The sequence below is a fragment of the Callorhinus ursinus genome, unplaced genomic scaffold (assembly GCF_003265705.2).
Source record: "Callorhinus ursinus isolate GAN/ISIS: 27379988/994484 unplaced genomic scaffold, GSC_fseal_2.0 scaffold94, whole genome shotgun sequence".
Lineage (NCBI taxonomy): Eukaryota > Metazoa > Chordata > Mammalia > Carnivora > Otariidae > Callorhinus > Callorhinus ursinus.
The window spans coordinates 1032841-1049697 of record NW_027397156.1 but is presented as its reverse complement, the minus strand read 5'-3'; the positions used below and the strand labels follow the sequence as shown (position 1 = coordinate 1049697).

At 48.3% G+C, this 16857-nt stretch overlaps 1 protein-coding gene across 1 annotated transcript in view; it reads left to right on the top strand.

The window, feature by feature from the left end:
* Window positions 1–16857, top strand: part of ANO2 (anoctamin 2) — a 379342-nt gene that overhangs the window by 282896 nt on the left and 79589 nt on the right. The window lies entirely within an intron of this gene.

Here is a 16857-nt window from a genome sequence, read left to right as displayed (position 1 = left end):
CACACTTTTGGAGCCTCCAGCAATGCCTACCCAGTGTTCTTGGGGACTCAGCAAATGTTTGCAGATGATGGTTGTGACTTTGAGGAGGCCCCATATTCCTTGAACTTCTCAAGCAAAATGTGGAAAGGGGCCCCTGGCATAGGAGAGGAAGGTGGAAAGTCGTTTCTCTTCATTCTCCGCCCCTCCCCCTTTCACAGTGGCATACCTCCCCTGGAAGCAAACCTAGACCTTCAAAGAACCCTTTCTGAGGGCAAGCGTGGTTGCAAGTGAGCAGCTACCAGCTGTGTGGGACAGTTACCTCCCCGGAGCTGGGGACCTGGGGGTGGGGGAGATTGCACAGAAGGAGGGACCTATGGTCCCAGACCCAACTTTCCCCCTCACACCGTGGAACCCCCATGTTTCCTCGGTTCTGCCTTGGTTCCCCATGGGTAAAGTGGGGCTAGGAAGACTTGCCTCACACTGTTGCCAAGAGGATGGGTTTTTTTTTTAATTTTTTTATTGTTATGTTAATCACCATATATTACATCATTAGTTTTTGGTGCAGTGTTCCATGATTCATTGTTTGTTCATAACACCCAGTGCTCCATGCAGAACGTGCCCTCCTCAATACCCATCACCAGGATAACCCATCCCCCTCCCCCCCTCCCCTCTAGAACCCTCAGTTTGTTTTTCAGAGTCCATCATCTCTCATGGTTCGTCTCCCCCTCTGACATACTCCCCTTTGCCAAGAGGATGGTTTTAAGGGCATTTGTTACTAGAACATTTCAAACATATCCAGAAATGGAGGAGAGAGCAGAGTGAACCTTCAGCTCCTCTGACCCAGCTTTGATAATTACCAACTCACAGCCAGCTTGTGTCATCTGTACCCCCACTCGTGGCTTCTTCCCCATTCTTGGCCCCCAACACTGGAACGTGAGGACTTAAGGGAAAGAAACAATGGGTGGAAGCACCTTCTAGAGTCCCTAACAGGTAGTCAATGCTTCAGAAACGTCTGTGGCGTCCGTGACGGTATGAGCTTTAGAATGATTACCCCCTGGCACCTCTGGGTGGGAGGGCAGGGTGGGGAGATAGATGCCATGCTCTTTCTTGCTGTCCCACAGTGAGAAGACCTAGTCGTAGGTCACGTAGCCCCCAAGGATTATGAGGCTGTCACCAGGACCCCGGTCTCCCACATCCCGTGTATGGGCACCTTGCTCCATGCTGCTGCCTCCCAGGTTGATTTCTCCTTTTCGCTATCTTCTTAGAGAGGAACAGGAGACCTGTGACATTTTATGTGGGCTCACACTTTAAGGGGAACCTGTTTATGGGGCTGAAGAACCACATGTCTATGGACACAACTGCTTACTGTCTTTGAAGGATTGGCCCACCCAGCTCAGGGCAGCAGATGCTTAGTGTGTTATCTTTTGCCTCAGTCTCCAGAAGGTGGGAGATGAGTGAGAGATGGTTGCTGCTCCCAGGGAGCTCACAGTCTCCTGAGCACAGAGACGCACAGATAACCAGAGTGAGCGGAAAGCAGTGAGCACACGCCGGCTGAGGTTGCCGTGAGGAGGCTGTGCGACTCCTAAACGCTGTCTCTGTGAGGGATTACCCATACTACAAAAAACCGCAACCCTGGCACTGTGGCTGTTTGTGCTTGCTCTACAATTCTAAAAGCTGACTGCTAGATTTAAGGCTAGGCCTGTAATCTTTTCATGAACTAAGAATCCTTTTTTGTTTTTCTTTAAGATTTTTTTTATTTATCCATTTGACACAGAGAGTGCTCGAGAATGTGCACACAAGCTGGGGGAGAGGCAGGTAGAGGGAGAAGCAGACTCCCCACTGAGCAGGGAGCCCTACGTGGGGCTCTCTCCAGGACCCTGGGATCATGACCTGAGCTGAAGGCAGATGCCCAACCTACTGAGCCACCCAGGTGCCCCCGAACTAAGAGTCCTTTTTAGGTCAGTTTCATAGACCACTGCGGGAAGAATGGCTCCCCCAGTGGAAGCACCATCTAGGAATCTGTTATTCAGTATTATCCACCATGAAAATTGGGGCCAGCTGTGAAGAGTTATCTGACTGCAGAGTTAGGAGGCCTGGTCTGCACAGACCACCCTCACTTCTGATACGGATCTCAAGTCTGGGACTCCCCAGTACCTCCCTTACATTTAAAGACTTGCTGGAAGGACTCAGAATTCACTGAAAGCTGGCACAGTGTGTTTCAGGAAAGGACCCAGGCTGGAGTCAGCCAAGGGACGAAGTGCATGGGGTGGCGTCCAAGAAAGTACCAAACACAGAACTTCCAGCGTCCGCTCCCCATACGGTCAGGACTGTGTCACTTTCTCAGCATCAATGTGCAACAGTACTCATAGAGTGTTGCCAATTAGGGCAATTCCCCAGAGCTTTGGTGTCTAGAGTTTTGATCATATACCACCTACATGGCTGACCTTTAGTCTCCAGCCTGTCTGGGGGTAGAACTGATGCCATGTGGCCCAAAGGTCCCAACATAAATCACATTATTATGCTGTCTGGTGGCCAGATCCCCAGACAAACAAAGACGCTCCCATCAGGCATGGCATTCTAAGTAGCCAAGGGCAAAGGCCAGCCCTTCTTTTGGTTAAGGTTAATTACTTACTACACAACCAACAAAGAATCTTCTTCTGCAGAAATATCAGTGGCCAGCTTTGGGGAACAGGGCTGGAAGCGTAGGGAGAAGAAAGGAGATGGATATAGTAATGAGCATAGTTCTGAAAATCATTTTACTTTTTCAAGGTAAAATGTGGTAGTGAGGAATTTAAACAATTTTATTTTTCCTTCTGGCTCCTGAATGGTCACAAAGCAAATAAGTCACAGGCTGGGGCTAGAACCTAACTTCAGGGGTGCTTTCTCAACACAGACCAATGGGGATCTTGAGCCCTGGACTCTAGGGCAGCTGTGGGGGAGCTGCCTGACGCTTTCCTGCCCATACTCAAGAAGGAGGGAGAGAAGAAGTCAGCAGGGGTGCCCCAGACAAAGAGAATGTGAGGCTCTCTTTCCTTCCCTTTTGTCTTCCCCCCTTCTCTCCCAGCAGTATTCCCTGAGAGCATGGTGAATCGGTTGGGAAGAAGGGAGAGAAAGCAAGAGGAAGGAAGGAGACTTCTTGTTTCTATCAGGCATGTGTTGCCCTGGTACCTTTATTCCAGGTTACCTGCCATTTTCAAGGGGGTAGATTTCCCTCCCCTCCTCTGCCCTAATCGTCACTGTTTTTGAATCAGAAATAATCAAAACATAATGCATCATCCATAAATTCTGATCTGGCTCATGCAGGATCCTAGAGAGCCCTGCGTGCCCTTTGCCAGGGCCTGGAGATGGGGGGGTGAGTGGTGGTGAAGTCAGGAGAGGCCAAGCTCTCATGTTAAGCTATGTGTTTTGTTCCCTAAGTAAAGGGTTGCCCTGTGCATGACCTGGGAGCCAACTCTAGCCACTCCTGGGCGTAAGCATTTGGGATGACTTGATCTCATTGGAAAAAATAAAAAACCCAAACCCTAGCCTGTGATACAGGGAGGTGGCTGTACCCTGTGGTGCAGAGCAGGGAGCCTGCTTGGAGCAGCTGAGGCTGCAGATTTCCGGGCAGTCATTGCCCAACAATGCAGTGAGTCAGGGCCTGGAGTGCAAGGAGGTGACTGTGTTGACTCCCTGGGTAGGGGCGGTGGGGGGACAAGGATGTGAGGCAGGCTGCAGAGTGGAGGGAGTTCCTCCAGGTGCGGACACTGCACCGGGTTACCCTTGGCTTCTGCTGCTTGGCTGCAGGTGGGGAGAGGCAGGGCCCTGCCTCACTTTCTGAGGCAGTGAGTAAAATCTCTTCGGGGCACAGGGTGTGCATGTCTGGCTTGGTCCTGCCAGTCTGTCTCTTTTCCAGGAAGAGAACTATGAGCAGGATGGAAAGAGAAATGCTGAAGCTGGGGATGGAGAGGCTGAACACTGACAGCCTAGCAGTAGCGTCTGTAGTGGATGGTATGAGGCTAGAGTAACCAGGAAGATGGGTTCTTGCCCTGGGCCAGTAACAGTTTAAGACTCAGGGTCAGGAAACAGCACGAGAAGGTTCCAGTGAATGTGCAACTCCAACTTGCCGATCAAACCCCTCACTTCTGTGAAGTCTAATAGTCCCTTTACCCTCTGTGTTTCATGGAGAATCCCAGCATCCCAGGGGAGAGAACAGAGGTGAAGGGCTGATGGGAGAAGAATGGCTTCAAGATGCAAGGGGGTGGGTTGTTGATTGGCATAAGGTCAAATCATTATTTGCTGGCTGGAGAAAAAAATGCCTTGCTGGGGGGTGGAAGTCCTGAGTTGTGATCCTAGGTCAGGTAAGGGGGTAAAGCAACTTTTGTTAAACTGCCATGGGACAGGTAGTTTGGCTGCCAAACAAGTTCCCATGGCCAGCCGGCTGGGTCTGGGAATGCTGGATTACATGGAGATACTTCCAGTTTTCTCAGGGTCTCTGGGATGCGTTGGCCTCTTACATTTCCTAAGAAAGTGAGAGGTTGTGCATGTGGATCGTCTGTGAGTACTTGGAAAATCCAGTGTGCCAAAGGACACAGTGTAAGGAATGCAGGAAAGATAAAAAAGACACAGATTTGGAATTATCCAGATCTGGATTAAAACTCCAGCTCGGTGACTTACTAATGTACTAGTGTAACCCTAGTCAAGTAACTAATCTTCTTGGGTCCTAATTTCCTCAGGTATAGAATAGGACTAATAATTCCTATCTCATAAAGTTATTGTGAGGAATAAGGGAAATCAGATATATAAAGAATCCTGAAAAGTGCCTGTAACATAGTAAGCACACAGTAAAGGATGGATGTATGGATGAGTGGATGGATGGATGGATGGATGGGTAGATGGATGGGTGAGTGGGTGGATAGGTGGGTGGATGGATAGGTGAATGGGTGGTAGATGAGTGGGTGGATGGATCGGTGGGTGGAAGGGTGGGTGGTTGGATGGATGGGTGGATGGATGAGTGGATTGATGGATGGATGGATGGATGAGTGGGTGGTTAGATGGGTAGGTAGATGGGTGGGTGGATGATGGATGGACGGATGGATGGATGAGTGGATGTATAGACGGATGGGTGGGTGGGTGGATGGATAGATGGATGAGTGAGTAGATGGATGGGTGCGTGGGTGGATGGATGGATGGATGAGTGGGTAGATGGATGGGTGGTGGGTGGATGGGTGGGTGGATGGATGGATGGATAGAACAGTCAGTCTTGGACCACTACCTTAGCTAAGCAAAGTCACTATTCTGGGGTACTCCTGGACCACAAAGCATGATTATATGTGTTATGCGTGTGTGTATATGTGCACATGTGTATACAAGCACTCATTCATGCATTCCTCTGAGTCTTTTCTGAACACAGAAAAGTTAGGAGTACCTCTGCCATGCTTCCACAGCATCCTGATCATGACCATGTCCCAGCAAGTACTCCACTGCACTGTAACTGTTTACCCATCTGTCTCTGTCATGACATTGAGAGTCTTAGAGCACAGCACAGTCCTTGCGCACAGTAGTTGCTCACAGAATCACTGTAAAAGGACTTGTCAGCACCTCTTTTCAATAGTCTGGCAGGTAGGGCTACCGCATCAGTGATATCTGAGAGACCTGATCCCAGCAGCCTATTAATGTGTTATAACCCTTCTTGCACGTCAAAAATAAATCCTCTGAACTCGATACTGATTATGGAGTCAGAGGGGCTGATGACAAGGTCTGTATATAGACGAGATGAGGGCCAGGTGGTAGAGCAGTGCAGTGGGTTCTGCTGATAGTATCGGGCCTCAGGTCCTTCCCTTCCTCACCAGTCGGCCTGGTGATAATCATCTACAGTAGCTGCTGCAGGTCTTCTTGGATTCATGGAAGCCCAGTTTGCCCTTCCATGCTGGGACCTGGACACACTTAGTCCACTCAGTAGCCCTCTGTGGGCAGAGCCTCATTCTGGGCCCCGTGGCAACAGAGAAAGCTGGGCAGAACAACCATCCTCTCCCTTGCTCCTCCATTCCCTCCCCTTTATAGATTTTTCGTCCTCTCTCTTTTGCTGCACTCCCCTCTCTCTGCCAGAGCCTGGTGAGTCATGCCAAGGACACTGACTTCTGTTGTGATCCTATGACTCTGCCTGAGATATCCTCAGCCTTGCCAGGCATGGAGGACACTGAACCTAAAGGATAAACATGCATGGATGGGGAGGATCTCCCCTCACCTATAGTCCATATGGGAGGAGACATCCCTGTATGGATTATTTCACTTTTTAATTTCAGAACAGGTTGCTGAAGAATGTGTGTTCTAGTGGCTCTGAGTGTGCCTACAGGAGGTGCCAGGGCCAGCGTTGGAGACCACTGTTCTCCTGAAGCATAATGGAGGACACCTCCCTTGTCCAGGGCCCCCAGGTTTGAGCAAGATTGAGGAAGTGCTTCTGCATGTCTTACCCCGTTTTCCTTGCTGGGGTTCCTTTCTATTTGTCCTGACCCCTGTTTTTAATGAAGAGGAATAGGAACTAACCACTGTTGTCTACTAGTTAACAAAATCTGAAACCAAACCAACAAACATTGCAGGCTCAAGTTCAGTGTCACCAAATACCATGATGAGAGTTAATTACAGTGTCTTTTTGCCAGTTTACTGTTGTTGCAAGTTCCTGAACAATCATTTCTCAGGAGTCCTAGTTACAGACTAAGGCTACTTTAGATGTATACAATGTAAGAGTCCAACTGTGGTGTAGGAGTAACAGCTCTGTCCCTGGGCTGAGGCCAGAACAAATTTAAGTTGTTACTAAAACAATGAACAAAGTGCCCTTACTCAGAAGAGTAAAGTTCATTATTCGTTTGCACGGGGAATCTTTCAAAGGGCACACTCTTCAAATAAAATTTCCCAACACTTTTCTTTCTTTTTTTTTTTAATTTTTTTTATTGTTATGTTAATCACCATATATTACATCATTAGTTTTTGGTGCAGTGTTCCATGATTCATTGTTTGTTCATAACACCCAGTGCTCCATGCAGAACGTGCCCTCCTCAATACCCATCACCAGGCTAACCCATCCCCCCACCCCCCTCCCCTCTAGAACCCTCAGTTTGTTTTTCAGAGTCCATCATCTCTCATGGTTCGTCTCCCCCTCTGACATACTCCCCTTTTCTTCCTCTCCTGTTATCTTCTTCTTTTTCTTTTTTCTTAAAATATGTTACGTTATTTGTTTCAGAAGTACAGATCTGTGATTCAACAGTCTTGCACAATTCACAGCGCTCACCGTAGCACATACCCTCCCCAATGTCTATCACCCAGCCACCCCATCCCTCCCACCCCCCACCACTCCCAACACTTTTCTGAATGTCCTTTTTTTTCACATGGAGAAGGCTGTCACCTCTGCTTTTGAATGGAGGGCAGTGACCATCCCCTAATATGGTACCTGTGATGCTGCTGTGCACATAGTGGGGAATTTTAAAGCTCAACAAATTCACAAAATGCAAGGTATACTTTACAAATGAAGTTAGGTAATCAGCTGCTGTCTAGGTCTTCTCTGACATGTCAGACCAATGGTTTGAAAATCAAACCAGGTCTCAGCTGCTGGCTGAGACCCAGCGGGTACTCTTACCTCTCTCTTGCCCTTCTTACTCCGTGAGCTGCCGACACAACATCGTAGTAGTAGATCTGAAATGTATCCCCACACTCGAGTGCGAGTGGTGCCTGCTCTGTCTCTGTAGTCATCTTGCGGGAGGACGGGGAGGGTATGGTTGGGAGCCACTTGGCATCTTGGCTGGGCCAGCAGCACAGCTGACATGACAAATTCTGTGTGGACACTCTGCTCATGAGGGAGTTGTATCCAAGCATGCTTCCATGCTGTGAGCTCCTCTCTGAGACTGTTCACAGAGGGGCAAGCCACAGGAATACGGGCCCCAGAGCAGAAACAGCAAGGGAGGGGTGAGTCTTAAAGAACGGTATTTCCCCAAATTGGGCTGATCTATGGCATCCTCCATGAAGCATTTTTAAAAACAGACTCTTTCACCCCCAAGATTTTGATTGAGTAGATATGGGGCATGGCCAGGAATTGGTGTCGTTTGAACAGTTCCCTGAGTGACTGGGATGATTAGCTAATGTGGGAGCCAGTAACATTGCCCTGGTTTTCCATTCCAACCTCACCTCCGTACAGTGGCACCCGTCTTCTCTTTGGCCTGAGCATCTGCGGGAGACTGAGCCCCCAACTCTCCTGTCCAGTCTCCAGGGCTCAGGACCTGCTTCCCAGCCCCCTGCCTGCCCCAGCACAGTAAGGTGTGGATACCCACCTACAGCATCATCATGGTACAGAAGTAATAGATACAGACAGGAATGCAGAGCCATATGTATTTGGTAGAAAAAAAAATAAGAATGACAAATATGGAGCCTGAAGGAAACAAGAATAAGGGGGGATTTCATGAGGAGCTTCCCATTTGTAAACGAATGCTCTACATATCAGTTCTCTATTCTGTGAGCTAGAACATAAGGAAAGGGTCCAGGGCGCCTGGGTGGCTCAGTTGGTTAAGCGACTGCCTTCGGCTCAGGTCATGATCCTGGAGTCCCGGGATCGAGTTCCGCATCGGGCTCCCTGCTCAGCAGGGAGTCTGCTTCTCCCTCTGACCCTCTTCCCTCTCATGCTCTCTATCTCTCATTCTCTCTCTCTCAAATAAATAAATAAAATCTTAAAAAAAAAAAAAGGAAAGGGTCCAAACTGAAGCTAGAGGCTTGTAGGTTAGACTAAGAGATAATATGTGACCTAAAGGGACAAGACATATCAGGAGGAATGAAGTTTGAGGGGAGCCAGAGCCCAGGTCATGTCAGCCTTGGGGTCTGGCACAGAGTTTAGATGCCTTCTCAGTCCACGGTCATTCGGCTTAAAGCCTTTGTGTGATGTTCTAGATGAGGTTACATATTAAGGATTCACTTGTGTTACTAGTGGAGGGCGCCGATGGCTTCAGGCCAGACTACTCCTTTACAGGCAGGGAGGCCTGCAGAGGGACAGTAGAGAAGGGGGTCCCTCTTGCGAGCGTGAGTGGGGAGGGGCTGTCTCCAGTCTGAAACCAGGCAGGACACCCTGGGGAACAGTGGGGACTGGGGTCAGGGAGGGAGAGGAGCTCAGCCCAGTCCTGGAACCCAGGAAGGCCAAGGCATCTGGTCGGGAAAGGGAGAACGTGAAGCAGTAAGCTGTCTGGGGAGCCTGAGGGCTCAGAGTAAGCAGGCTGGACCTCAGGATGGGAGACAGGGAGCCAGAGTCTGTTTTTCTTTGTGTGCTGGGAAAATTGAGCAGTGGGAGGATTAAAGAATGTTTTCCGTTTTAGCCACAAATTATACTGCATTCAGCCCTGGGCTTCAGGCATGCCTGTAGACTTAGGTGCTGTGCCATGTGACTGCCTCAGGGTCCTTTGCCAAGACTTCCCTCCTCGATGGAGGTCCTGTCCCTAATAGTCTTTCTCTATCTCTAGACTCTCTAGATGGCTTTGGGCCTTAGTCATGGGCAGATCCACAGGGCTCAGGCCAAGAGGCTGTGTGTGCTTGGGCTGTGGGGACCAAGACTAGTCTGGGGGCCATCAGGCTCAGTGTGGAAGGAGGGACATGCACTCCAAAGCTGGCCTCACTCTTCTGGACACGCCATGAAGGCTTCCTGGAGGAGGAGCTATGTTAGGAGAGGGAACTAAAGAGAGAGAAGTTGGTAAAGTTAATGGGATCTCTTTTCCTAGAGGAGATGTTTTTGAGAGTTCTTGAGGGCTGACCCAACAGAGGGAGCACTGAGCAGCCGTGAGTGAGTGCGGAGTGGCACCAGAACGGCAGAACGAGACCACACAGGAGGGTTGTGTAACTTTGGAACAGGAAGAGTGGCCCCTGGGTCTGTGCTGTAGGATGCATTGCCCAAAGTGAACTGGGGTTTCTTTGTTACTTTGACAAGGAAACTCCACCTAATGTGTTCCAGCCAGAGCCAAGGTCCCTGGTGGACCCAGCCATCGTAATGATGGTAACGATATTAGGTAACAAGTACTGGGTCCGAGCTGGGTGCCAGGCACCGACCCAGGCCGATCCCCACGTGTTACCTCATTTCGTCTTCACAGAAGCTGTCTTGCACAGCTGCAGTATTTTCAGCCGCATGTTTAGGGATGCGGGGGTTGAGGTGTAGAGAAGCCGGTCCCGTAGTAAGTGGGCAAGCTGGGAATTAGGCCCGGACGGCTGCCTCCAGACTCACCTGCCTTGCAGAGTTCTTGGGGACACCACTGGCTCTCCCAGCCAGGCTGGTGGGAGGCCCAGCTCTAGCAAGGAAGAAGCTAAGGGGGACGAGAAGGAAGATAAATGACCAAAGAATGTTGTTTTCTTTTTCTCTTTTGAAATGCAACTTTATGGCCCCATCTTACAGATTGCTGACCCCCAGCTCTGGGCCTCGCTATCTTTTTCCTCATTTTTTTAGTCAGTGTTACTCAGTGTTATTTATCTAGAGGGCTCCAGAAATTCCCAACACAATGCCTATCAGTTTCTGGCTTTCATTTATGTAGTGAAAGGGGACTGAACCCCATCTCTGCTTCTAACACACACTGTCCCGTGAGCGGCGGAATCTAGCACATGGGCTGCTTCGGCTGTGACTCTCCGCTGAAACTGGGCTGAGGTGTCCCCCTCACAGTGATGCACCAATGGGTCAGCTGATGAAAGTGAATAAAGCTCCTTAACCCTGAGACCTGCAGCCACACAGGACCAGGCTGTCACCCCTCCTGTCTCAGAGCCCGGGCGTCCCTGGGTTTTCTTGGGTCCTCACCTCTGATAGTGCCCCAAGGACACTCCAGTGGAAAAGGATCTTGCACTTCTTCTCATCGCCCCTCTCTGCCTAGTGTTTCACCCCTTCTCAACCCACCATCCTCCACATCTCCCATGTATTCATGTCTCCCACAACCAGCTGTGTCAAATCATGGTACATCAGAGGCATCGAGCACAGGGACCCCAGGAGTGGCCCTGGGTCAACTTTGAGAGCTTGCACTCTTGACAATGACACTGGAATAAAATACTGATACTTGACCCTTATTCAGACACTGTGGAACCTGGACTAAGACTTTTCTTTAGAGTTCCACCTAACCCCCCTTTTCAGTCAATCTCCCAATCCTACTCTTGCATGGGGCCCCTGCCTGGGCCAGCTCCCATCGGTCATGACATTTACCCAGTCCTTGTTTACCCAACTCCTTGGAAATAGGTAGTTCCCCCAGATGATTTCCCTCAGAAACCCCATCCAAGCACTGCCAATCCTCTGCACCCTCAGTTCTCCACTGCCCCTGACCAGAGTGGGGGGTTGGATTCAGTCACCACCATGTCGAGAGAAGACCTCCATCTGTTGTGATGGTTGGATCCCTTGTCTCAGGAAATCAAGGCAAATTGTCCCTGAAGGCGGGGCTGAGGGAGGGACTGTCAATTTTTCTCCCACCTAGCATCGGCCTCACTGAAGTGTTGAAGCCATGCCCTCCTTGCCTCCTTGCACAGAGAGGGACCCAGGTGAGGCTGGTTAGGTGTGTCTACGAACCTGATGAGAGACACACTGATTGCACAAACATTACTTCAGCTCACACTATATACCTGCTGCTGTGCTCGAACACCAGGTACATACAGACAAGTAAGACATGGCCTCTGCTCTCCTGGAGCTGGAAGTCCATGAGGAAGAGAGACAAGGACATCAGCAGTTAGAGCAGAAGGTAATGAGACCGAAGATGCTCAGGGCCTGACCTGTGGCATCAACAGTAGAAAGGAAAGGAGGAGCAGATGAGGAGAAGGTTTATGGAGCTAGATTCTATAGGACTTGGGGCAGCTTGAGGTGAGCATGGGGGAGGAAACAGCCCAAGCAAATGCCTCAGGTTCAGGCTTTCTCTGCTCAGAGGGTCATGGTTCAGTCCACTGAGTCAGGGGATATAAAAGAAGAAGAAGGTTTATGGAGCAAGATGATTCTTCTGGGACATTTTGAGCTTGGGACATTCCATTGAGCCTGCACCCTTGAGTTCCCTCCCTAAAGCCCATAACTTCAGTCTAATTATGAGGAAAACTTTGGCTAAGCCTATATTAAGGAACATTCTATAAAATACTTGACCAGTCGGGCGCCTGGGTGGCTCAGTCGGTTAGGCAACTGCCTTCGGCTCAGGTCATGATCCCAGGGTCCTGGGATGGAGTCCCACGTCGGGCTCCCTGCTCAGCGGGAAGCCTGCTTCTCCCTCTCCCTCTGCCTGCCACTCCCCCTGCTTGTGCTCTCTATCTCTCTGACAAATAAATAAGTAAAATCTTTAAAAAAAATAAAATAAAATACTTGACCAGTAATCATCAAAAAAAAAAAAAAGGTCATCAACAACAAGGAAGTCTGAGAAACCATCATAATCTACAGAAGCCTAAGGAGATAGGATAGATTAATAATAATGTGGCCTCTTGGATGGGACCCTGGAACAGAAAAAGGATATTAGGTAAAAATTAAGAAAATCCAAATAAAGTATAAACTAGGTAATAATAATGTACAATATGGGTTCATTTGTTGTGAAAAATATACCCATATTAATAGGTTAATAGGGGAAACTGAGTATATATACCTAGAGACTCTCTGTACCATCTTTGAAGCTTTTCTGTAAATCTAAAGATCGTCTAAAATAAAAAGTTTATTTATTTATTTATTTATTTATTTTTTTTTTATTTTTTTAAAGATTTTATTTATTTATTTGAGAGAGAATGAGAGGTAGAGAGCACGAGAAGGGGGAGGGTCAGAGGGAGAAGCAGACTCCCTGCTGAGCAGGGAGCCCGATGCGGGACTCGATTCCGGGTCTCCAGGATCATGACCTGAGCCGAAGGCAGTCGCTTAACCAACTGAGCCACCCAGGCGCCCCCTAAAATAAAAAGTTTATTTAAAGAAAAGAAAGAAAGTAGAGGGAGAAATTCTCATACATTACTGGTGCAAATGCAGAATGGCGTGGTCATTTTGGAAAACGGTCTGGCAGTTGCTTAGAAAATCAAACATAAAGTTACCCTATGACTTAGCAATTCCACAACTTGGTATTTCACTAAGGGAAATGAAAACCAGTGCTCACACCGAAAGCAGTACGTGAAGACTTATAATGGCTTTATTCGTAATCGCAAGAAACTGGAAACAGCCCAGACATCTCTCAGTAAATGGACAATGGCACGTCCATACAATGAAATGCTACTTAGCAATGAGAAGGAACAAGCCCCTGAGAATGCCACAGGGATGAATCTCAACTGTGTTGTGATAAATGAAGGAAGTCAGACTCGAAAGGTTCCACACTGTCTGAGTTTACTTACATGGCATTCTAGGAAAGGCAAAACTGAGGGCACACGTAGCAGGTCATGCTAGGAGCTGGAGATCGGGGGGATGGACTCCAAAGAGACATGGGGGGCGTGGAACACTGAGTGAATTGGAATTGTTCCTTGTCCTGATTGTGGTTGTGGCTACATGACAGTGTATGTTCTTCACAGCTCCCAGAACTGCACGCTAATAAATTGAATTTTGCTATATGCAAATTGTACCTTGATTAAAAATGAAAAAACAACTCAGGGATGATTGGCCACTTTTCAAAACTGCTCTCTACGGGATTTGTTTAAATAGTATCCTCACCTGCTGTACTTCCACTGCTCCCATTTCCAACTGCTCAGTCTGCCAAAAGGGCACTTGGGTGGTGGTACGTGAATATCACTGTGCTGTTTGCTATTTGGAGACTCGGAAGTGGAGCTGCAGTCCAGGGACAAAGACCCAAGACCGCGGAGACAAAGAAACACAGATGACAGCTAGGCTTGTATCTGAACAATGGGGACATTAGCTAAGTGCCTCCTAATCACCTGCTTTTGATATAATCATGAAGCTGATGAGATCTTACTTTTGTACTGCGCCTTATAGCTTACAAAGCTCTCACAGCCATTCACTCATGATTCACACAATGCCTCTGTCGCTTAGGTGAGACAAGTGTTGTCACCTCCAGTGTTAAAAGGAGATGGAGTGGGGCGCCTGGGTGGTTCTGTCCATCGAGCATCTGACTCTTGGTTTCAGCTCAGGTCACGATCTCAGGGTCATGGGTTCGAGCCCCACATTGGGCTCTGCACTCAGAGCAGAATCTGCTTGAGATTCTTCCTTTCCTTCTCCCTCTGCCCACCCCCCCACCACTTGTGTGTGCACTTGCTCTCTCTCTCTCTCAAATAAATAAACAATATCTTTTAAAAAAAGGAGAGGGAGGTACTGAGAGTTCGCACTTAGCTCTGTGTACAGGTGCACTGGCTTGGCCCTCTCCATAGGTTGGTAATCCATATAAGACACATGGTAATTTGGTGTGGTATTCCTATCTTATGTATTTTACAAATAAGAAAATAATTACTTTATAGATGATGAAACAGGTTCTAGGAATTTTCCAAGGTCACTTGACTAGTAAGTATTAGAGGCAAGAGTTAAAATCAGATGTTCAGCTTCCAAGCCTACTTCTCTTTCTTTTATCCCATATTCTGGCAATGGGACTTTCCTGCATAGTGTATTTAAATTAATGGCATTTTGCCATGAATCTTCACCTCTTTAATGTGCCAGTGAGTGGACAGTTTTCATTAGCTTCCACCATCAGAGTCGGTTATTACACAGAAAGTGTGCTGTACTCACTGTCATCTTTCCTAGTGACTTTGGGGGCTTGGAAGCAGTCCGCAATCTTTGTGTTTCTCTCAGCCCTTGTGTTTAGATAGTATCTGAATGTATGAGAACTGTACGTATGCTGGAATCTGTGACTTCCAGAAAAAAACAAAACAAAACAAAAAACCCCCCAAAAACCTCATCAGGGTAAGCATGAGAGGGAAGCTGAATTTTCAACAAACACTAGAACATCTACATCAATATGAGTCTTTGAGTCTTTTTCTCTCAGATAGCTGCTTTGAGAGGATATCCAATTCAGTTGCTTTTTAGTTGTCTCAGTTTTATTTAAAATAATAACACCATGTGCCTTACCGGGATTGGCTCTGGAAATCCTTTTTTTTGATTCCTTGGTGGTCTCTGAGCTCCTTCTGGGCAGGACTGAGCCTTCTCCCCTCTGTGTCCTCAGGGATCCAGAGCATGGCCCTCCAGGGTGTTCAGACTGTGTCTCTTGAGTGGAACTGAACCATAACTCATTCTCCAGGACAAAGCTGTCACTGCAGGGTGGAGGCTGGTCCACAGACACCTTATCCCCCTTGACCTCTGGCCTGAAGAACGTGGACGACGACCATGCAGGAAGCCTTAGCCCAAACTATCTCAGATGCCTGACTTTGCCCACTGGTTTATTAGTCATTCTGTATAATTGTACTTCTTTCTTTGAGCCCACTTCATCTTGGCCATATTTCCTGTTTCCGTTTCTGTCATTTCTTCCAGGACTGTCCAGCTCTGTCCTGGGGGCCACTCCAAGCCTCATCTCACCCTCACTGACTGGTTTTTCTCACCCCTTTCCTCATGCCATGGACCGAACATAGGTTTTTCCAACCCTCCTTGCCCTGTTCCTCACTCAGAAGCCCCAGTGGGGAAGAGCTGGTAACCAGTGGAACCTCTAACTGGATTTTTCCTGGATCACCGCTGATATTTCAGAGCACCTCTGATTTGCTGGCCTTTAAGGCAGAACCTCTCATCTCTAGGCCAGAGAGCAGGAGAAGAGAGAATCATCAAAACCTTCCCTGTACTGAGGGGGCCTCAGGAAGAGCCCACCGTGCTCTGCCATATTTCCATCCAGAATCCCTATTGAGTGTTCAATCATCCACCACTCAGCCTCAGTTTTCCTCATCAAAATTTTAGAGGAAAATATCACCATTGTGAGTTAAACTAAGAATGAACACTGAAGGAGATAAGTAAAAGAAAGCTCTTCCCTCTTAATATTGGCTTAACTTAAAATATGAACAAGCCTTATTCCAGTCCTAATAGAAATAAGTTTATATGCTCCCACCTATTCAGAATGGTTGCAATCTATAGTTACCTATTCTCACTATGTGATGGAAAGTCTGCTGGTCTCGGAGACTAGAGCCTGAATTCTATCACGCCATCTATGAAAGCTGAGTATCGCTTGCTTATGTCATCTGGGAATGACATTGCTAATCACTGAGTGGCTTCTGCCCTAACACTCACTTGCACCCCCATTACTGAGCCAGCTCAGCCCCATGCTCAGTTCCAGCGTGCAGTGAGAAAGACACGTCCTTCCTTTCTCAAGTTGCCCCCAGCCTCACTCTCCAGATAACCCTCTCTCTCAAAGAGCAAGTGATTCCTGAAGCTTTTTGGTGCAGGTGTCCCTTCGGTCTCATTAGACGGTGAGCCCCCCAGAGTAGTGATCATATCCACTTTCTTCTGTTTCCCCACCATGCCTGGCCCCAAGGTCTGCAAGTGGTGGGCACCCACTGGCTTTTAGAAAGAAGTCTTTCAAGCCGGGAGGGCTCTTAGCCTACAGTACAAGCTCTCAAAGGCTAGATGGCACTGTTGCTAGAGCCAAATCAGGTGTGTTGGGAAAGAAGGGGGAGGTGGGAAGAGAAACCAGAGCAGGAGTCCCTGGACTGTTGACTTGCTGAGTTTGACTCAGACTTGTTACAGAGATGCATGAGGACTCCTGCCAGCTTTGCTTCAATAGGTCTTCACCACAACCGTGGTAATAGACAGGACACTGCACCAATTCTGACTTTATAAAAAAGCAGCCCAGAGAAATCAAGTGCCCGGGCTCAAGTTAAATGGCAGCTAATGAGCAAGGATTTCTGCATTCCGTGCCTTGTTGGCATTGCCCTGCCAGGATGAAGCCCCTGGAGTTTGACCAAGGAGGACTGTAGTTGGTGGTATGGCTGTCCCAGGACAGTGGCTTGGGTGAACTGGACCCAGTCTGAGCAGAAAAGGTAGAG